The sequence below is a fragment of the Ictidomys tridecemlineatus genome, chromosome 16 (genome assembly GCF_052094955.1).
Source record: "Ictidomys tridecemlineatus isolate mIctTri1 chromosome 16, mIctTri1.hap1, whole genome shotgun sequence".
In the NCBI taxonomy this organism is placed as follows: domain Eukaryota; kingdom Metazoa; phylum Chordata; class Mammalia; order Rodentia; family Sciuridae; genus Ictidomys; species Ictidomys tridecemlineatus.
In genome coordinates, this window is record NC_135492.1 from 6651512 (window position 1) to 6673733 (window position 22222).

The 22222-nt window shown below is 48.2% G+C and overlaps 1 long non-coding RNA gene across 1 annotated transcript; it reads left to right on the forward strand.

The window, feature by feature from the left end:
• The first annotated feature begins 13985 nt into the window (after positions 1 to 13985).
• On the forward strand, positions 13986 to 18685 carry LOC144371461 (uncharacterized). The gene is made up of 3 exons (XR_013431455.1): positions 13986 to 14104; positions 15115 to 15569; positions 17968 to 18685. It is a non-coding gene; the product is annotated as an uncharacterized LOC144371461 (long non-coding RNA).
• The last annotated feature ends 3537 nt before the right edge of the window (positions 18686 to 22222 follow it).

The window sequence follows — 22222 nt, forward strand, 5'->3', positions numbered from 1 at the left end:
CACTGTTGCTCTGGGTTTGCCAGCCTCCCTTTTTACTGTCCCATGGTCCACAGCACCTAGGACCAGTTTCTTCTGGTCACCAGCAACACCCAAGAACAATTGGACCTGTTTGCACAGTACCCTCAATGCCCATTTCTGGGGCTGGCAGGCCCTTGGGAAACTGCTGGTCTGTCACAGGATCTTATGACACTTCACCAGCACTGTGTGTCTCAGACTTAATGTCACATACCATTGGAGCTAGATTGCTGGCCTCCTTGGAGTCCTTTCTGGCAGAAGTCTTCTGGTTTTTAGTTAATCATTTTATATAGCCTGTTGCCTTCATTTTTTTTTTAATTCTCAAATTATTTCAAATTTGGTACCCTGGAGACCCTCTGTGGTGACTGCATTACTATGGATCCCTTTTCAGGGCTCTCAGCTGCTCCAACCCAGGGTCTTTTCACTGCCTCTCCTATATCCTCTGTGCATGTTCTAGCCTGGGGTCTTAAGACAAGAGATGTCCTTGACTAATGGGATGTTTGTTTTCTCAGTAGATATTTTTTAAATTCGCTGTAGAATCCTTTGTATTGTATACTCAGAAAAAAAAATTCCCTACAAAGGGCTTCACTTTCTTTTTCAACATAAATATTTTTTAATTATACCTGTTTCCACAATAAATTGTGGCACTTTTCATTATGTAAAAAATATATCATTTTAGCATGAACGTGAGATGTAGTTAATTCAACCAATTAACCGTTGTCAGTCTAAAGTACTCAGGGTTAGTTACAGAAACACCTTCAAGAAAAGCTGAATTCTTGATAAACATATTTTCTTATTTAACTTTATCTGTATCAAATTTAGTTTGGTCTCTTCATCTTTATTATATTTTATCTATAGCTACATTTTAAAAAAAATATTTATTTCATTTTATAGTGAAGTTGGTCATTATTCGATTTGTTTTTAGAACCTAGTACGCTTGTTCTGAAAAAAATTATATAAAATGCAGCAAATACTTCTTCATCTTTTCAAGGCACTAGTTACTATTACTAGATGTAAAATTAAGTTGCATACATCCTGCTTATAATGTTAAGACAAATGCATTTGTGAGTCTCTTATACTTAAAAGTGATGGAAACTTCAATTTGTAGCCCTGGCTTGTAGGCTAGAAAGCTTGTTGACACAGAGGAAGGAGGTGTCAAGAACAGCACTGGCTATGATGCTGAGCCACTGTCCCTGTCCCCTGTCCCACCCCTGCTGCAGACATACCCTTTGGAAGTGGGTCCAAAGCACAGTCACCCCTCTGCTGGCCAGCATAATTTCTCTCATTGACAGAGATGGCAACCTGGAGCTTCTGATTGGACCAGACTCACCAACCTGGGCAGCTGTGGATGTATATTTTTAGTAACAGTAAATCGTTGAACATTCTGCTTTCCAAGAAATGTTTCGTCAGCTCCTTCTGTGAGGTTGTGGCATCCTGGCAGGTCTTTGTCCTGTCTCTCTCCTCATTTTCTCCTCTCAGTGCACCTGTGATAGTTCAGAAAGTCAAGTTGGATTCTGTGTGCAGTGGGGACACTTCCCTTTGGAAAAAATATGTCCTTGGTCATGCTCATGTTCCATTATACTGTTCCCTATTTTGTGTGGGGCCTCCCCAAGCTTTCTGTTCAGATTGCACAGACTTCAATTCTGGAATGTGGGCCAATAAGATGCAAGAGAGAGACAGACACAGGCCTTAGAGACCTGGTTCTGCCTGAGGCTTTGGACCCCTCCTAGGCCCTGCATAGATGGCCTGCTTTCATTCTGTCTGTAAACAGAGGTTATGAGGTAACCCTCCAGTTCTTGTTAAGCAGGAGCCCTGGCCATAAAGGGAGACAGCAACTGTCTGTGCAGCTTTGTTTTATTTTTATGTGTTACAGGGATTGGAACCCAGGCCTTGCACATGCCAAGCAAGCAATCTACCATGGAGCCACCCCTGGCCCACAGCTCCTTCACCTCTCATTCACCTCACCTACCTGCAGATCCAAGAGTGAGATGTTTACCATCATGGTGTAGAACCATATGAGCCTTCCTGAGGGTACTTGTAACAGTGTCCCCGTCAGCTGGAGAATCAGGGACTATCTGAAAGAGCTCTTGGTCAAGGCCCAGTATATCACAGATGTAAAAAGTGAGCACTGCTCAAGATTGGCCTGATGCAGACTTTACCCACAAAGACACTGCCTGACCATTAGCGGGCAGACAGCAGCTAGCACCTAGTAAATTCTGGGACTTGTAGTTTTCACACTTTCCATGTGGAATAGGCTCAAGTTCATGTCCTGCCTTTATTCTGAAATTTCTGCTGAAGGAGTAAAAGTCTCCAGGAGGTGAGAAGCCTTTAATTCACACTCCATCAAGGGAGCCTGTGAGGTGATTCAATGGTGCACTGACCAGCAGTATGGTGAACTGGAGCATGTTCCAGCAAGTACAGGGCTTACTACCTGCTGCAAGTTGACCATTTCAATCCTGAGGCTCAGACCCAGGAAAGGTCCCATTAAGCTTTCTCAGCAAATACTAGCAATGAAAGGAGTGTATCCCCTTCTTCCATGCTAAGACATTGGTCTCTCTCCTAGAGAGCAAGCTTTTCTTAGAGTGTGGCTTTAATTGTCTCAATCCATTCTGGCTTTCTCCCTAAATTACAGTCAGATAAGTTAGTAGAAATCTTCTAGCAGACTACCCTGGGCATGTTTCTTGCGCAGTTCCCTGGGGATCTGCAGCAGGAGCTGGTTCAGTACTATTTGAGGGACTTCCTGCTCTTGACTATGAGAGTGTCTACCTGGGAGGAGCTAAAGGCAGGTACCTACTGAAGATCATGTGTGGAAATTGCATGGTATTGACTAGGGGCAAACATGGGAACTCAGCTTCTGAGATCTAATGTTGCGGTGTGGGAGAACATAATGAAGCCATGCAGGATGCTAGGCTCAGAATGTCCCCTGAACAGAACACATGACCAGTTCTTATCACTCCTCAAGGCCTCGAGAAATGGGGCATACTAGTACCTTAAGAAGCTCTCCAGGTTCCTTGTAACATTCTATTGAAATTGTTGAGTTTCTCTTGACAAAATTAAGATACATATGTAACTAACCTCTTAAGGTAAAAATAATAAGTAAAACTCAGTGGAATGGTTGACACTTTTTGTTTCTAGAGCTGGGGAGGAAACCAAGAGTCTCAGACATGCTAGAGAAGTGCTAACTTCAGAGCTGCAGCCAAGCCTGAGATGGAAACTCAGATGCCTGGCAATCACATGCAGCACAGAAAAAGAAGGTAAAGAATGTGGGAGAACATACTCTAGCCGGCATAATAAAATGTTATCAAGGTGTTTCAGGGACTGAGCAGAATATATCTTATTTTTAAAAATGGGTAGAAGTTATTAGTCAGCTGTACAGGGCATAATTGTGCAGGCTTCAAGAAGGCTTTGCTCACATGCTCAGCCCAACCAGTCAGTCAAGAGAAGATAAAAAGTCTTCAGATGCCAGTTGTGCCTGCTCATCTGGCAAAACTGAGTTTTCCAAAAGAAGGGCAGGCTTACAGTCTTCCTGGGCAGGTGCTGAGCAGTGGTCACATGGCATGGTGGTTGGGAAGCCTGCCCCCTGCAGCTTTTTGCCATGCTGTGAGTATCAGCTAAGTCCAGGCATGTGCTCACAGCAAGGCTTTCCAGCTTTGTTTCTGATCAAGAAGAATTAGAAACAATTTAAGTGTCCAAATAAATGAAGGAGGGACATATTAAAGTAGGACAAATTTAAAATAGTTGTTTGCAACCATTGAAAACAATATTTTCACAGAAAATGAGTGATAGAGGTATTCTTATAATCTAATCCTGAGTGGAAAAAATCAGGAACAGAGTGATTCTGATTTGAGGATGATTATGAGGAAAGACACAGCTGGGAAAATGGCTAGAGGCTGTACTGAAAAGAAGCCAGGAGATTGGAAGTCTGGCTTGTAATTTTCTTTCTCATGTTTTTTGAATAGTTCTGATTTCCCATAGGAAAATGTCGTGACCCCCCTTGCCCGCAAGGAAGACGCGACTCAGGAATCTTCTTTCAGCAGTTTATTCAGGCCCTTGATATTCTTCTAATAATTCTTCTACTCTCTCTCGGATGCCCCTCCCAGCCTTAATAAAGCACCGCGAACCCCAATGCAAAGCTGCCACGTGTACCCTTCTCACAGGGTGCTAGAAAACGACACGCCAACTTTCTCTGATAAGGAGCTGGGAACACGCCAACTCTCTTTGATATGGAGTTGTCCTTCACAGACCACAATGGAGCCAGCGCCATCATGTAATGGCGACCACAGTCCGCAGGAACGGCTCACCACAGGAAAACACATCTTTATGATTTAAAAATACATATTGAAAAATTTTCAAAACCTCAATTTCTGCAGATGGTCCTGTGGTCCTGTGTCTGTGAGCTATGAGCAGCCTCAGGGAGGACCAAGGATGGGCTCTGCTTGCTGTGGGTGCACCTTGCCTATCCACATTTCAGGACCTGGCTGCACAAATTCTCCAGAATTGTGACCATCCACCTGCAGGTTCTGCAGAGGCTCACTGAAGCTGCACAAAAGCATAACACAGTTGACAGTGAGTTGGGATGAAAGCCCAGTCCCTGGTCTGTCCACGGGAGCACAAAAAAGACCCTTCAGGGGCATGTGAGTCAGCATATCTGAGAGATTTTGGGAACAGCTGGCTAGTGCTTCCTGTATCCCAAGACCCAAAGGAGCAGGTTAAGAACCTAGAATGTAAGGACACACTGCCCCTGCCAGAAGCTCTGGCCTAAGGAAACCACAGCCAATGAAGCAGGTGGGTGGAGAAGCAGGGGCCCCGTGGGGTCACATGGTTGCTCTGCTCTTCTTAGATACTAGATGTGTTTGCTGCAATGACTTGTGCTGAAATTCTGACAAGAGACACCCTAAAGCCAATTCCCCAGGCCTGGATGCATCTGGGAAAGAAGCTGCTCATACCACTGGAGCTTGTCTGCTCAGATTGGTACTTTCAAGACAGCAGGAGCACAGCCAGAGCTGTCACTGAAGAGGTCAGGTGAGACCCAGAGCCCGGCTCACCCTGGTATGCTTGGCCTGTGCTCTTCAGTGGAATCCAGGTCCTGGTACAGTTGGCAGGAGGGTAAGCAGGTGCTCTTGCCATGGGAGGGGCTTTTTGTGCACTCACTCTGACCTTGATAAACCATGTCAAGTGCCAGGCATCTCGTTAGTGCTGGAGAAACAGAAAAACCACATTCAGGGAGGCCATGGTACCCCAGGGCCACAGAAAGTCAGGCAGGTTATTAAGCTGCACTTTGAGAACCACTTTGGTGGCAGGGAGCCATGAGAACAGACAGAGGCAGGCAGGGCAAGCAGAGGGGCAGGCCTTCATGGTTGGGGAGAGCCATGAGGATCAAGAGGGACTCACCATGTGCAGGATTATGAGACAGTGGGCACAGTGGCAGTACCTCATATGCTGAGGTAGCAAAGTGAGACTCCAAGTCCTGCCTGCATGGAGAGCTGTGGGAGTGCTGAGGACAGGGCTGGTGGATAACCTTTCCTGTCAGTTCATCCTCCAGTGTTGCCTCACACCTTCCTTCTCATCCCCTCCTCCTGCCTCAGAGTCCTCTTTTGGAGCTGAGTGTGTAACACCCTCTTTTGACAGAACCCAGTGGAATCAGGTTTTCTCCATTGCACTCTTTGTGGAGCACATGCTTCTGGGGACCGAGAGCCAGATTCCTGAGCTGTGTCAGCTGGTGACCAAGTACATCTTTCACTAGACAATGTGAGCACTGGGCATTTCTCTTGGTGGAATGCAGAGTTTGGGAGCCCACTCTGCCCTTACCTGCACGTCAGTGCTGGGCCCTCATCCAGTCCCATGGGGGAATGTGGCTCATCAGCTGGCCATTGCATAGATAAGCTCAGTTCAAGAATTTGCCCTCCCTGATAGCTGAGTCAGGGCATATTACTTAGGGATAGGAATGACTGTACAGAAAGATACTTCTTCAGGAACTTGCTTGCAGATGCTTTGCAAAAGCTGAAGGATTAGGCTCCACCCACCTCCAGGATGACCTAGAGCAAGCCAGTAGCCTAGCCCTTGGGGGCAAAGTCACCATCATACTCAGCAGGATGACAGTGGTGGAAGAGAGTGCCACTGGAGCTGGGACGTCAAAATACATGCTATCCATGGGACCATGGAAACAGGAAACAATTGAGCCTCTGCTGCCAACACCAGATAAAGCCAATGATAGCATAACCTGTGCCCCTCAGAGAAAGCCACCATCTCTGTAGCCAGGCTATCCAGTAACAATGGTCACTCAGCACAACAAGGTTCCCACCTCTTTCACCCCGTGACCTGGGCTAGGGTAATTGTTTCATGATCTCATCCCATGGGTGGAATGCCATTGCCCTCCAAAGTGCCCACTGTCCAGGTGTCTGAGAAAGGCAATTATAGACAGGTATGTAGCCTTTGAAATGCAGGCAGGTTCACAGAAAGAGATGGGCATAAAAACTTGACCAAAATGTCAGAGGCCTTGTGCAGGACAGCCTGTGCAGGCCAGGGCTTGCTCACAGCTCCAAGGAGCCAGGTGCCCATATTGCTTCCCATTTGCCCCTCTGTCCTCCTTTACATCCACCTTCCAGCTGCTGGTCTTTGAAGCCTGTTCTTGCTGTCATAGACTGGAGACAAAAAGAAGGGAGTGGAAATGCCAGGGATGGAACCAAGGGCCTGATGTATGCTAGGCTGGCTTCCTGCTACTGAACCCTACCTAAGCTCCTGCAAACAGTGCCTTTTAAACACAGCCCAGTGAGCACACTTTTGCATGCATGCACACACACACACACACACACACACACACACACACACACACAGACCGACCAGCTAATATTTCATGGCTCTAAACTAAGTACCTTGGCCTCATCTAGTTGAAAGGCAGCGAGAAACTGTTTGCTTATGTACCATGAATCATAGAGGGTTTTATTTTTCCCTTGAGAAAAAGGAAAAACAAGTTTTATTACTCTGCTAGCAAAGGAGAAACACAAGGGACTCCTGTCCCAGAGGCATCCTTGACCACCTTCCCACATGGCCTGGACACAGTTCTCTCCAAGTTTTACTGTCCCATGCAGCATCCTCAGACCTCTGGGGGATGTGCTGGCCACTCATCCAGGTCCAGTGTGGTCTCCGGTGGTCAGGTAGCCTGCTAGCTGACAGACAGGTCTTCTGGTCCTGAGAGCCAGCATGTGGATGTTTATAGATGATGGGAGACTTTTTCCCCAATGAAATCACTTCAAAAACTTCATGGGTTTCTGGATCACTTTCTTCTAGTCAGATCCCTGTGCAAATAATCACAGCCACAGATGGTACCCAGTTAGTTTACAAACTTAAAGTCTGTGCTGTACACGTGCCTCTGCTCTGTGTGTCCCCTCCAGCTACAGAGAAGCCCCAGGGCCATTCATTGGATACCTGATGCCTGGGAAGGGTGCTGTCATGCATTGATCTTTGCTACAAGTTGGATGCCTGGGAACTCCAGTCAAACCTCCTGCAGGCGGCCATTTCAGAGCTGCCTCCTACAGTTAGCCTATACACCCTGGGTATTGGTAAAAGCTGAAAATAGCCAGCATGTGATGGGTATTCAAGTCTTCTTGTCAGCTCTGACAGGAGGGTTAGACATTGCACACAGAAGTAGCTGTTAGGCAGTAGGCCAGCTGCAGAGAAAGATGCTAGGGAGACCAATTCTTTGGCTCATGCATATTTTCTAAAGGTAACAGGGAACTGGCTTTCCCTTCTGTCCTATCCCTAATGTTCCCAACTACAACCCCACCACTGGGCCACTGCTGCTTTTTTTAAAAAAAATGTGCTAAAATACACATTACACCAAATGCACCATGTAACCACTTTTAAATGTATTGTCAGTGGCTTCAAGCATAGTGGTGTTACACAGCCACCAGATCCTGCTCCAGAGTGTCCTCACCTTCCCCACCCAACAAGGACTCCCCAGCCCCACCCCAGCCCCTGGAGATCCCTGCTCTACTTTGTGTCACTCTGCCTCAGGTACCTCACATAAATAGCTCAGCATTTGTCTGGCTTGTGTCACCTAGCATGATGTTTTCAAGGTTCATCTATACGGTGAAATATATCAGCATTCAATTTTCTTATAGCTAGATAATGAATGCTACTATATGGGTGGATACTGAGACTGTCCACTCATATGTTAATAGACACTCAGGCTGCTTCCACCTTCTGCATCTTCTGGCTGTTATGATTGCTGTGAACTTTAGTGTTCATCAACATTTGAGATCTGCTTTAATTCTTTTGGATATATACCTAGAAGATGACTCACTGTATCAATTTATTAAATTTTTCTCTCTCTCTTTTTTGGGGGTAGGTGCTGGAGATTGAATGCAGGGGTGCTCCACAACTGAGCTACATTTCAGCTTCTTTTAAAATTTTGAGTCAGGATTTGGCTAAGTTGCTGAGACTGGCCTTGAACACGTGATTCTCCTGCCTCAGCCTTCTTTGTTGCTGGGTATGTGCCACCTTGCCTGGTTCAGAATTTTGTTTTGTTTTGTTGGTTTTTTTTTAAATAATGAACATTTCGATTTTTTAGAATACTTTTATTTATTTCTTAATTTTAATGTGGTGTTGAGGATAGAACCCAGTGCTTCACACATGCTAGGCAAGTGATCTACCACTGAGCTACTAACCTGGTCCTCAGAGTGTGCATTGCCATAATAGCTAGTTATGTTGAGCACCTTTTCTTGTGCTTTTTGGGTATTTATGTATCTTTGAAGAAATGTCTAAGTCTTTTGCCCATTGCTGAGTTTGTTTGTTAATTAACAAATCAAATTTATCAGGATAATTAACACACATCATTTCCAAATATGACAAATTCTGGGAATTCAAGGATAGCTCAAAAATATCTATAAATATCATCAGTTATATAAGCTAAACAATAAGCTCTAAATGATAATTTTAATAGGTATAGAGAACATTTGACAAAATGTATAATTTAGAAAAAATATACCCTCAGCAAAATAGAAATAGGGAACAGTCTTTACTTGTATAATGCCCAGTGGACTACTTTCTATAGGAACATCTGTACTAACATTAATACCACAGGTTACCAGTGACAAGTTCTGCTTCCTCAAATGTTGAAGTTTGAACATTAGAGAAACATGCAGAGGCAAGTGTACAAAGCAGGGTTTATTTAAAAAGGGATAACATAGACTTCTCCCAGAAGGGACAAAGGGGGCCATAACTGGTATCCTGGTATCCCAAGAAGTGAGGGTGTTCTGCCTTTTTATATGTCCTAGGCTTTCTTTGTTCTCCAGATCTCTTCTCCCTTATCTCTCTCCTTCCTGTATAAGTGACAAGGCTCAGGAGATGGATGGCCAAAAGGTGAGATGCAGATGGGCTGGAGGAGCCAAAGCAGAGTGATTTAGGCAGGAAGAGGGCTTATTAAATCTCCCTATATATCCCTGGGACGGGTTACCTTAGAAACAGGTTGGAACAGGGCTGGTTATGTTGATAAGGGTGGAGGAAGTGTTCTGAAGGAATTAACATTTCAATCCTTCCATTCTCTGGATTGACCCTTGCCTATCTGAGTGTCTAATTCTGGCTTCAATATTATATCTGACCACAAACTCTCAGAAACAGCCATTAAATCATTAAATTCACGATCCTGAATTGCTGGAGATGTGCATTTCTAAATGAATGTCCTGGAGACACTTTGATTTATTTTGTGGTGCTCAGGTGGAACTCAGAGCTTCATTCATGCCAGCATTCCCCAGCCCAACTTCCTGTTTTTACTGAAGCAAACATATGCTAGAGTATTAGTACAGCACTGAAAATCGCTTTCAGAATTGTGAAAACCCAAATACACATTAAGTACCCATTATTGGAAACAGGTATCTGAATTTTCATGGGTGCTGCCATACAGTGGTTAATGCCAGTGATCTGCAGGATGTTTACACAGGCACAGAAAACCTCAGAGAAGCTTAGGAATGTGATTACCTGGGAGCCAAGGGGAAACTTGAGCAGAAAGGGCAGCCTGTGTTGCCACAGCTGGATTTATATGTGCTGTTGCTTTAAAATATGATCTAACCATGGGTGGAAGGACACACCTACAGTCCCAGCTCCTCAGGAGACTGAGGCAGGAAGATGGCTTGAGTCCAGGAGTGTGAGAGCAGCTTAGACAACACAGCAATAAATAAGTAAATAAATAAAATAAGACCTAAAGCCAATATTTAAAAAAATGCAGAGGTCTCTCAGAGCTTAATGGTATATAGGTTTCTTTGTTTCCTTTTCTCCTTTTTGGTACTGGGGTCCAAAGTCAGGACCTGGCATATTGCCAGGCAAGTACTCTACTACTAAGCCACATCTGCAGCCCACCTTTCATAGAATTTCATTAACAGGTGAGAAGTGTTTGAAAGGGGAAAAAAATGAAAAGATAAAAATTAATGGAATTCTGTGACTTTTAATTACCAACTCATGGTCTTTACCTCCACATATGGTTGTCAGCTTTGGGTGATCACCTCAGTGACAGGCAGCACACACTCAGACCTGCCCAAGCTGAAAATCTCAGTCCCTTCTTGGATTCCTCCCTTCCTCTCACATCTTGTCTGATGTCATCTTCATATTTTCAGCTTTTTAAATCTTGCTGGAATCTGCCCTCTTATCTGCCTCCCCTTACCCCCTTCCCTGTCTGTTCTGCCATCTCTGCTTCTGTAGGTTACTAAGGCAAATTGCCATGGGCTCCCCACCCCAAATATTATTCCTTGATACCCAAGGCTAGGAGTGATTTCCTTAAAAAAAAGTGGAATCATGTCACCATAAGTCCTCTTAACTGGACTTCAGTGTCCTTCCTGTAACCTCAAGGTAAATCAAGTAAACACTTATTGACAGTGGCTTGAAGCCCTTTGTGATCTGTCCCCTGTTTGATATGACCCTGTAGGCTGGGCTCCCACCACTACTATCTTTCCCACACCCTATTCCCTACACCCACAGTCCTCTCAGGTTGGCTTTGCCTGCCTCACACACAGTGCTGTGCCTGGCCACCTGGCATTTCCAGGCATATTTCCTCTCTTGGACTAGTCTCCACCTGGCTAGCTCCCAATTCTCTCTTAAGACCTAGTGTAGACTTGCTTCTTTCAGTGATCTCCCTCAACCCACAAGTCCAGGAGTGGCCCCCTGCACCCTTGTCTTGGTCCATTTGAGCTGCTATAGCAGAAATTCTCAGACCAAGTGCCTTATAAACAACAAAAAAAAATATTTTACTCAGTTCTGGAGGCTGGAAGTCCAGGATTCCTGCTACATACACATTCTCTACAACCATCCACCTCCCACACGCCCATTTTTATTATTGAATACTCCAGATCTCTTGGTGATAGCTCCTAAATCACAATTTCTATTAGTCTTTGGAGGCTGGATTGTCAACTGAACACACCTAGGAGAACTGATTCCTCTGTTAGCCTGGAGGGCTTACTTGTCTCTTGGCCTTTTCATCAGTAAATTGGTAAGAAACATGGATGTAAATGATCCAAAGTGGGGAGGGTCTACTCTAATGGTAGACAAGAGAAACTGATTCTTAGTGAAGCCAAGCAGGCTGGACTGCTGAAGCATACAGATGACTTTCCACAGGGACCCAAGGGGCATCCTATGTCCCTGTAGAATTATAATTGCTGCTTAATTAGAATTTCTCCACACAAGCTCCAAAAACCAGAGAGCAAGAAAGGAAAGCCTCCTCTCATTTCCCAGGCCCATGACATAAGATGAGCCTATTACAGATGTCACTGTGCCCCTGGGGGAAATGAACAGACCAAGCTGCAAAGTAGCTCAGGCCAGGGAGACAAATGAAAAGAGAGTGAAGAGCCCCACACTCATGTGCTGTAGGCAGAGGTTTACCTATCTGCTCTAGAGCAGAGGTTGACCTACATGCTCTACCAGGTTATAACCAGCCACCCTCTTCCACTGTGGGGTAGGGTCTTTTGGGTTTGAAACAGTCTGTTTGCCAGAGAAGCCTAAAAAAAAGAAGCTTAACTTTAAAAGCTTTCTGGGTTGTTCCCAGTCATTCCAGAATGCCCGGTCCATCTGAGCCCTCTGTCCTCCACACCCACACCTCCTAACATCATGGGAAAAGTCTTCAGAGTCAGTTCATCTTCTGTCCTTGCAGCTGCACACCAGGGTGCACTCCCCTCCTCCCTCTGTGTCTCTACGCTATCCTGTCCCTGCAAACCCCTATTCTCTCAGATTTTTTAGCTCTGAGGGCATGCCCAACTTATTAGATGATTAGAGGTCTTTTCATAAAGTCAGTGTGGTAACCTCATTGTCACAGCCTCCAGGAGACCCAGCGTTTCTCATCTCTCCCAGTGTCCACATGATGATGCCTTTATGCTAGTGCCTTCCAGTGCTTTGTCTTTGAGCCTCCAGCAGCCAATGCAAGTGGTGAAGTCAGCATTGACTTACAAGAAGGCCAGGAGGGAAGGGGCAAGCAGGGGTGGGGCTAAACACCACCCTTAGAACAGCTCCTGGAAAATGGAGTTGGGGATCCTCACACATACCAGTTCCCAGGTGGGCACGTTTGAACTGAGAACTCATCTTTGAACTCAATCCCCACCACCAGTTGGGGGAAAGGTTATTTTGTCACTTCTTTCAAATCTTTTACCTTGCATATCCTACCCATGGGTGAGGCAGAGAAGGAGGCCATGGGTGGGGTAGAGATGGGAGGTTTGTTTTTGGTAGTGAGAAACAGGGCAGAGAAAATGGAGGCAGGAAGCAGGTGGCCTCAGGTGCCTGCTGGCCTGCATGCCTGATGGCAGTTGGTGTATGAAGAGAGATGAATCGTTAACCTCATGGCCTTCCAAGAGTTGTCCTTCCTGGTGGATTTGGTGCAGTGGCTATAGAAGCCAGGCCTCATGCCCAAGGCAGATGCCTCATTTCAGGGCAGTAAAGTGGCCCCTCTGCTTCAGCCTGGTCACAGGGGGAGGCTCATGTGAGCCACCAATACCCAGAGCCAGAAAAGAAGAGAATTTTCTAAAAACCTGGACCCCTGTGACAGTTCTTTTTTGTGCTGCCTCAAGGACAGCCCATACTGAGGAGTGAGAATCAGCTTAGCTGACTGTGACTCCCCTGTGGCTCTGTAGGTCCTCCTTGTGTGTGGAAATTTGATGCTCTACCATCAAGGTACTCTTGCTCCAAAAAGAGGTCAGGGTGGGTGCTTGGAAGGACCAGAGAGGGCACTTCCAACCCCTTGGCAAGAGCATCTGCTGCCAGCAGGACTTTGATGTCTCCATTCTGGACTCATTTTCACCATCAGGCCATGAGACACAGGACAGATCCCCCACTCAGAGAAGAGCCCCCTTTTTACCCCACCTTCACTGCCTACCCTCCTCTTCTCCATAGCACCCTACACTGGCCCATCTCCAGGACCATGATCCAGTGCCAACCTGGCCACTGAGAAAAGTCACAGGGCCTAAACTCAGAGAGCCCTACCCTCACTACCATCCATGAAGTGGACAGAATGGCCTCTTTGCATAATAAGGACTGTGGATGAATAGACCTTGGTCCAGGAGGGTGCTGAGGTTGTTGGTCATCCTGGACACTGCCCTTGGACCCCATGGCCCCAAAGCCAAAGGATAAACTCATGTTGACCTGGATGCTAGTCTTGAGAGCAGCAGGCTGCTCCTGGGCATGGGAACATATACATAGGCCTGAGGGCAGCAGCAAAGGGGATAGGAAAAAGAAAATTGCCAGAAAATGAAAGGAAGAAGAGGGTGAAGTGTTGTGAGGATGCTAATTAGGCTACTGGACCTGTAAAAGGAAGAAGGCTTCCTCTGCACCAACCTCACCAATGAAGTCAGGGCACAGAGGGTCTTAGAGTCTGGGCCCTGAGTGCTCTGCAGGTCTGCAGATGGTGAGATTCTGTTAATCCCTCATACTGTGCCCATTTGCAGGCTGCATGGCTTACAGCTTGCCAACCCCACTTCACTAGTTCACTCTCCTCTGCCATCTGCCAAGCTTTGGTGTGGCCTGCTACCTTGGTGTCTTCACAGAGCTGACCTGTGCTGGAGTGGCCAAGAAACTCCTGCAAGTAGATGGGCTGGAGAACAGCGCCCTGCACAATGAGAAGGTAAGGAGGGCTGGACAGCCTGAGCCCAGCCAGAAGGTGCCTGGAATGGCCCTGGGGATGGGGAGGATTGGTCAGCTACCTTCTGCATACCTCTGTGTGCCTAGATCCTGGCCTGGAGTAAAGCACACCTGGTGTTCTCTGGGTGCCTCCGTCCATGAGGCCCTGGGTAGTGCATCCTAGCCTGTAGCTTACAACCCCTTGGGCTGCTGGACTCCTCCCTCTGCTATGATTAGTCTTCCATCTCCACCTCTGTGCTGCTACCAAACTCACATAGGTTACTGTAGATTTTGTTGTCCAGTCACCCCCATGCCATCCCAGCTGCCTGTCCCCCTAGCTCAGCCTCCAGACCCTGCTCATGGTGCTGCCTATGCTTTGGACTGCTGCTCCTGACTGTGACTACATCCACTCTTTCTCACTCCTCTATTTCTTTTCTCTGTCCCTGCAAACTGAACTGGGAAGGTGACATTAACACTTTGGCCCTTCCATTGGACAGCAAATTCCAAGAGCTGAGACCCCATCTGTCCTTTTCTCCAGCTAAGGAGTCTGTGTAGAGCACTCACTCCATCAACATCAGTGGAAAGTACAGAGGTCTAGACTCTACCCAGGCCAATGTGATACACTCGGGGCTCACCTTTTCCCTTGCAAAGGAAAGTATGGAGGTGACCCACACCTGCCCAATCTCCTGATAGGAGAGGAAGCAGAAGGCAGGTAAAAGCTCAGTCCTGGCCATAGCCTGCTGCCAGGGTGGCCCCTTGTGCCCCAGACCACTCCTCTACTTACCAGTGCTGTGTTCCAAAATGAGCTGCTGCCCATCTCAAATCCTGTTTTAAGGTCAAGCCTTAGACACACTCAAGGCTGTCTCAGCAGATGGCTTTACTTGGGTACAGTATCCATCCAAGATACAGCCCTTCTCTTTCCTGGCTTGTAACTAGATTTTTAAGAGAAAGAGGCTCACATCAGCACTTCACCAAGGAAAGAAGTTCTTTTAAAGTTTTCTACCTATTTTGTAGATTCAGCTTCTGTGGACTGAAGAAGATGCTTCCCTTCACTCAGGAGGCTCTGGCACTATCTTGGGAATGGTGACTGGCCTGGACCTTCACCCTACTCTGTGAGGTCAGAGGCAGTGCATGCACTCGCACACATGCACTTCAGACCCTCTGCTGTCAGCACTTGCCCACTGTGCCTGGGGACAGGCACTGGGAAGAAGCCTAAGGGACAGGAGTCCAAGAGTTTCCTGCTTACACTCAGGACCTCATCAGAGCCTTTAGCCCCTGTGGCTGGCCTGGACCCAAGGGCATGTGTCCCATATTTCTCTGACCTACCTTTCATGCTATAGGCCCTGAAGAGACACAGCCTTAGCACCAAGCTTCTTTACATTTCTGTGGGCCAAAAGATGAGCCTGGAGACATCCGTGCACTTAACCTGATGCTGCTGCAGGTGCCAGATTCCAGAACCCTTGTACCAGGTGGGGTCCAGCACTTTCTCCTAAACTTCTCACCATTTGTCAGCTCAGTTGGGGTCACAGAGCAGTGGTTTGAGGACAAGAAGGCCCTGGGCTGAGGACAAGCCCATGAGCCCCTTGCTGGGGAACCTGGTGTGTACATATTGGTCCCTAGAGACAGGAGGGTAGACAGGAGGATGCAGAGTTCTCAGGAATTCTATACTGAGAATTCCCGGCCTGTACTTCAGAAGCCACTGTGCCTGACACTCAGCTTCTCCTGTACTTCAATCTCCTTCACCCAGGTACCAAGTTTTCTGGAGGATCATTTGATGTTATCTCTGATGGCAGGGTGCTCCACCAGTCCCCAATCAGGAGCTCAGAAGGAGCATTTCTTAGCTGAGGACCCATGCAGGAACACTTGGGGAGAGCACTGAGGAAGACTTATGGCATCAGAAACTCAAGGGTGTGGCTATACCAGGTACTCAACACCTAAACTGGTGCTCAGAGGTCAGGGGATCAGCACTCTAATGAGCCAGTTGGCTCAGCTGAGAGAAACTCAGCCTGCAGCCGAGCACATGATGCCCACAGCTCACTTTCACCTTCAGTTATGATGAGGGGATGCCAGTCACATGCCAGTAAGTGTTCCACAGAAGCCATAAGGTGAAAATATAAGGGAAGCCATGATCAAGAAGATATCTGGCTCAGGAACAGCATTTGCAAAGGCTCTGGCTCAGGTAGGAGTTTGATTAGGCAGCTCAGCCAGATGACGGTGGGTCGGGGAGTGTATAAAGCAAACAGGAGCCAGTTTGTATCTTAAGCTTTCATGTTGTAGACTTCACTGCAGGAATTCAGAAGCCAGTGTTCAGGGCTTTCAGATCTGTCTTTTGAGGCAGCAGCTCCTTGTGTACTACCAGGCCCTTGGGCCTTTGGCAGGAGTTGGAGATATGGTCTATACCTGCATTTCACATCCAGCCTTGGAGACTGCAGAGAGGTGGGGCAGAGGGACCAGAAGCCTCCCCTCTCTTTCTGCTAATTCGGATCTCCCAACTTCTGGGTCTGTTGCCTGTACTGAATGGATGGAGGCAACCACCAAGCACATTCTTTTGAAAGTGGGCTTCAGCCCTGCCTGGGCCTGATTGCAGGTTGCAGAATGACCTCTAGGTGGCAACAGCAGCCTGCATACCACCATGGCTGTGTTCCTGGGGCAGCTTTGCAAAGAGGTGGTGAATGAGTGGGCTTGTGGATGTCCACTAGCAAAAGCCTCGCTCTTTCCCATCCAGGATGTTGCTGAAGTCTTAGGCCGGGCTGTCTAACCTGAGTACATCCCCATCCCCAAGAGGCCTTTTCTCTTCCATTCTTTTGCAGTGGCCTAATGAAAAAAAATCCAGGAGATTCTCTCAGAGGCCCTCAGCCCTAGAACTCTGGATTTTGCTATCCCAGACCTGCAGGGCAGGTCTCTGTCCTCTTCTCAGCTTACCAATGAATGACCCCTGTTCTTGCAGCTGAGGTGTCAGCCACATGAAAAGTACTTTGTCCACCTAGAAATAGACAGGGTCATGTGCCTTGAGCTGAAGAAGAGCCCACCAAGTCCTAAACTCACAAATCAGAGAAAAGTCCCTTGCATCCAGAAGCTTATGTCCCTGTATCTGCTGGGATGGGTATGGGTCCTGCAGGCCTCGCATTTTCTTTCTGGGCCTATTGGCCTCTCAGCCCTCCTAGATAATGTGAGAGATGGTCTTGGAATTGAGCCTCCCTCCTACTGCTTGGTGGACACCTGGTCATAGATACTGCTGCATTGCCAGTGCCAGGTGCAAGTATTCCTGCCATGCTGGGCTGTTGCCTGTCAGACATTCACTGCCCACCTCACCTACTTCCCCAGTGAAGCAGAAGCCATTTGAGGATTAGCTGCTGCTGTACATTAGTCATATGATCCCAAAGCTAAGCTAAACACATCTGAGCTAGGATCATGGGGGCTTCTTGAGGCCAGGGTCCCAGTTGGGACTGTGCCCTGTTCCATATCCCTTCTCACCAGGGTCTTTCCCAGTCTCCACCTATGACACACAAGTCCTCTTTTACTCTGATATCCTTGCTGAACATTCTATAAATGGCAGGAGTCACAGTTGGAATGACAGACTAGCTCTACTGGGAGTCCTCAAAAGAGAGTTGAGTAAAGTCTTCAGACTTCACTCATGTTGGGAGCTGCTCATATAGGGAGGACTCTAGGACCCTCTTCATCTGTTTCAGAGCCTCAACACTGAGGTTCTTGGCATCCCTGTCACCCACACACTGGTGGCTGTTATTCCTAATATCTGGAAAGCTGGGCCTGAGGTGTGAGGGTATCGCAGACTGTTGGTCAGGAAAGGTGTGTCCAGAGTCTGGCTCAGAATCGCCATCACATCTTACCAAGCTCTATCTCCTTCAGGGTGACATCTGCTCTTGAGAACACATTTGCAGGACTCTGGGTCACTTCATGCCATCTCCACAAGTTCAGAAGAGGTGAGCACTAGGGGAGGCTCAGGCTGCTTAAAGGTGACTGCTTTCAGTAGCCAGCCTCTTTCTGCTGCAGTGTTGGGCTATGAACTGGCCAGGAACACAGGAGAGAACCTCTAGGTGGCAACAGGTCTCTAAAGGGGGAGAAGAGTGAGACAGACTCCTGGCTTTTTGGGAACTCTCTGGAAATAACTGAACCAAAACTTGTCTCCTTGCAGGGTTATCCCAGCTACTCATGGTCCACTTTACATTCAAGGGACCCTGCCTTGGGTTTCACAGAAATGACATGGCCTCTGGTAGCTCTTCACAACTAGCTATATCACATGCAGCCTGGCCCTCTTTTCCTTATCTGTGAGGCAGCACAGTAGTTCTGGTCCCAGGTGTCACAACACAGTCCTGTTGTGAGGACTGTAGATGGGGTAGCAAAGTCCAATGGCAGCCTCACCACGAGGCAGGTACTGGATTGTATAGTTGAAGAAATTCAGGCCTAGTATGTAAATAAGCAGTAGCACAGGCTGCAGCAGCACAGGCTGCAGTGACAGCCTGGCTTCCAGGCCCTATTTCTGGCACTTCTTACTCCCTGAAAGAAGCTGTGTGAACACCAGAGCTCTTCTGCTCATTCCACTCTATTTAATATAAACCTGCATCCACCTGCTCTGTCTTTTCTTTCAGAATTCATTTTTAACTTGTGCCCCACCAGCCATAGTGGGCCAAGGTCGGGGTCCATGCTGGTGTGGTACTTAGGCCTGGACAGCACAAGTCATTCAAGAGCTGTGCATCCTCTGTGATTATTTCCCTTCTGTTCTCATTTCCTTGTGACTGTCCCTAAGCCTTCAGCTGAGAGACAGGCCACTGGGACTGCCCAGCTTCACAGTTGGAGCTGCCAATCTAAGTACAGGGTGGGCCTGTCAACCTCTGGGCAGACGCATCCTCAGGCCTTCCAAGGACCACACAGAGTCTTCTGGGCTGGCTCAGGCATTTTATGGTAGCCCTTTCTCCATGTCATTACCAGGAACCAGAATGCACAGAGTCCTAAGGCATGACCCAAAAGAGGCCTGGGAGAGCCTGTAGACCACTAAGGACCACAGCACAGGCCCCAGGACAGGCTTGAGGGCTCACAGTTAAAGCAGGGCCAAGCAGAGTGGAGAGAACTGAGTGCTGTGAGAACTTGGACTGCTAACTTCCCACTCCACCCTCAGGAAAGTAGCTATGAGGACCTCACCCACCAAAACACAGGTAGAGGCCCATAAGAACATGGATGAGGATCCTGGAAATGCCCATTGGAACACCTAGTATGGCCAGTGGCAGTCTATCCTATCCAGCACTGTCTGGTGGATGTGGCCACAGTGCCCCAATAGGACAGACCTTCCCAGCGCCAGTTCCAGACCATAATGAGTCTACAATTGCCCTCCTAGAGTATGTGAAGAGGATTTATGTTCATGTGCACAATGGACCCAAAGCTGTGTGAATATCACAGCTCTCCTGCTCAGTCCATTCTTTGAATATAAACCTGCCTCGACCTGCTCTGTCTTTTCTTTGAAGGTTCATTTTTACCTGGTGCCCCACCAGCCATAGTGAGCCACAGAGGGCGTTCACACTGGTGTGACCATGCTTCAGTACTCATGAGTCTGTCCTCAGCCTGGAATAAGGCCAAGGTAGGGGCTGCCAGGGGTTCAGAGAATGCCAAATAGGAAGGCAAGTGAGACCCTGTGCCCACTGCCAGAGAGCTAGGGACACTCCTGCCACCCTCACCCAGAGGAACAGCCTCAAGCCCCATCTCCAATGTGGGAAGGCAACTTGTTCCCTGCCTAGCTGGCCACTTTCTCTCTTTACCAGCCCTCCAGCCTTATGTCTATTCATGATACTGACATATGGTATCTCCACATAGATCCACTGGTCCAAGGATGCTGCTAATTGAGAGAGTAAAGCATGTCCTCATTAGATCCCTGCTGAAGCAGAACAAATGTAAGATCCTAGGGAGCAGAGGGCAGCCTGAGGTGTGTGTCCGCATGCAGCATTGCAGGGGTAAGGGAGGAAGGAAGGGGGAACATGGGCAGGCTTCAGGCTTGGCAGTCGGTTCTGGGTCTCAGAAGACTCCTGGGCCTCAGTTGATGAAGTCCTAAGGAACTGGGTTGGCCATCCTGGCCCAGGCAGGCTGGCTTGTAGCAAGAGCTCAGCTGACAGCAGGCCCCATCATCTCCCTTCATTTCACACCAAAGAAATGCTGAGCCAGTGACCATAGATGCACCAGAGGCTCAGCAGCCCAGCAAATAAGGCTCTAAAATGTTCTAGTTCTTTCTCCAACAAAGACATTCTATCTCATATTGAACCAAAGTCCTGAGAGCTCTAGACCAGAGTCTTCTGTTTTTATTGGGGGTGGCCTGGACCCGTATCAGTGATTATGGTATTGTTACTCACCAGTGCTTTCCCCACCAGGCCCCCACTCCATTCTGTGGTCCCTCTCCAGTGCCCAGCTGAGGATTAACCACTAAAAAGCCCTACTCCTGGGACTGGAGAGGGCAGAGCTGAGACAAAAGTCAGGGTCTCAGGGTCCTAAGCAGCCTTTCCTCCCCACGCAGGTCTGGAGCTTGCTGCCTGGAAAGAGGCTTCTTCACCAACTGGCCACGTGCATCCTAAATGACCAGTGGGTTCGAGATTCATGGTCACCACCTCCCAGGAGGTGTAGGACCATGGTCCCCTGACCTAGTATGACCAACTGCCCCTGCAGTGATAGGAAGTTAGAGGAGATGGATATGGGATTCAGGACATGAAAGGCTAGGATGCTCAGGCTGTCTAGGGGAAGCGCTGGGGGTGGGGCTTGCCCTTGGATGCAGCTGAGCTTCTGAACCTCTGGGACACTAGAAAGCTCAGGATGCCCTTCCATTGGCCTGTGCTTGCTCTCTGTGAAGTGGAAGTCTCATGGGGTATGACTGAGGGTTTCACCTACTCCTTCTTGGCAGGGGTAGATCTGGGGCCTGGAACTAGCACTCCAACACTGTGGTCTTTTCACAGGGAGTCAAGCAGGGGCAGAGTCTTATCCCTCAAGGGTGCAGCCTGCTAGAGAGGGGCCCTCATCAACTCCCTCCAGGCAGCTGGAGTGAAGGGCTACTTCCAAGACAGCTCTGACTCTAGGTCCATCAGCACCGTTATTCTAGCCCTCTTGGGCCATCTGGGTGTTCTGACTTTTCCAGCCTCACCCTGGACAGGTGCTTCTGTCCCAACAGAATGTATGGGGGGTCTCTGCCCCTGGCCCTGGCCCTGGCTGACAGTGTTCACATCTGCTGAAGGTGCTGGGCAACCACATATCAGGCACTGCTGTGCAATGAGGCATCTGCTGCTACCATCTTGGGGCAGATGACTGCCAGTGAGATAAGTGTGTAAAAAGGAAGGGATGCCATAGAAACCCTTTCTTGCAAGGAGAATGGGGTGGAAGAGGAAGTCACCTGTTAGCTAGGGAAGCAGGGACCACATGTAAGGGAGAGTTCTGGGATCACATGGGCTCCAAGGTTGGGGTGGGGACCAGAAGCCAGATCACAGGTAGCTTGGGCCCAGCCTCAGAGAGGGTGCAGGACCCTGTAGGACAGGATTGGCATGCCCTTGTCATGCCTGGTCTGGTGGTCTTAGGCATGTCCCTTCCCTCTCAGTTCTTTAGGGCCTGAAAGAAAGTGTTGGTTTCTTCAGGTGCTTTCATTTCCTGATCCCTGCGATTGGAAAGATAGGGGCTTCATCAGCACACACATGCTTGCCGTCTGCAGGATCCTCTGGCCAGGAAGTGACAGGACCCCAGCAACCCTACTAGACTCCCCTCAGGGTGTGCAGGAAGGGCCTCCACCCTGCATCCAGAGGCTGAGGCTCCTACAGAGCGTTAAGTGGTGGTCATTGAGGTCTCCATGCAGAGCAAGACCCTTTGTCAGCTTTCCTCATCCTCCTAGGTTGCAGCAAGAACCACATGGTAAAGGGTATGGCCAGGATGCTGGGCAGGAAGCTGATTGAAATATGAGATCCTGCCTGCTTTGTTTGCCTGCAGAGCCAGTCCACCTGACCCAGAAACCCTCAGTGATATTAGGCCCCAAGGAAAGAGAGGTGTGAAATTTCATCAAGGAAACAGCCCAGTCACCAAAGCCTTGTTTTGGTTGGAAGGGTCTGAGGCTGCAAAGAAGGCTCCATGGGCAACCCCAGAGTCCCTG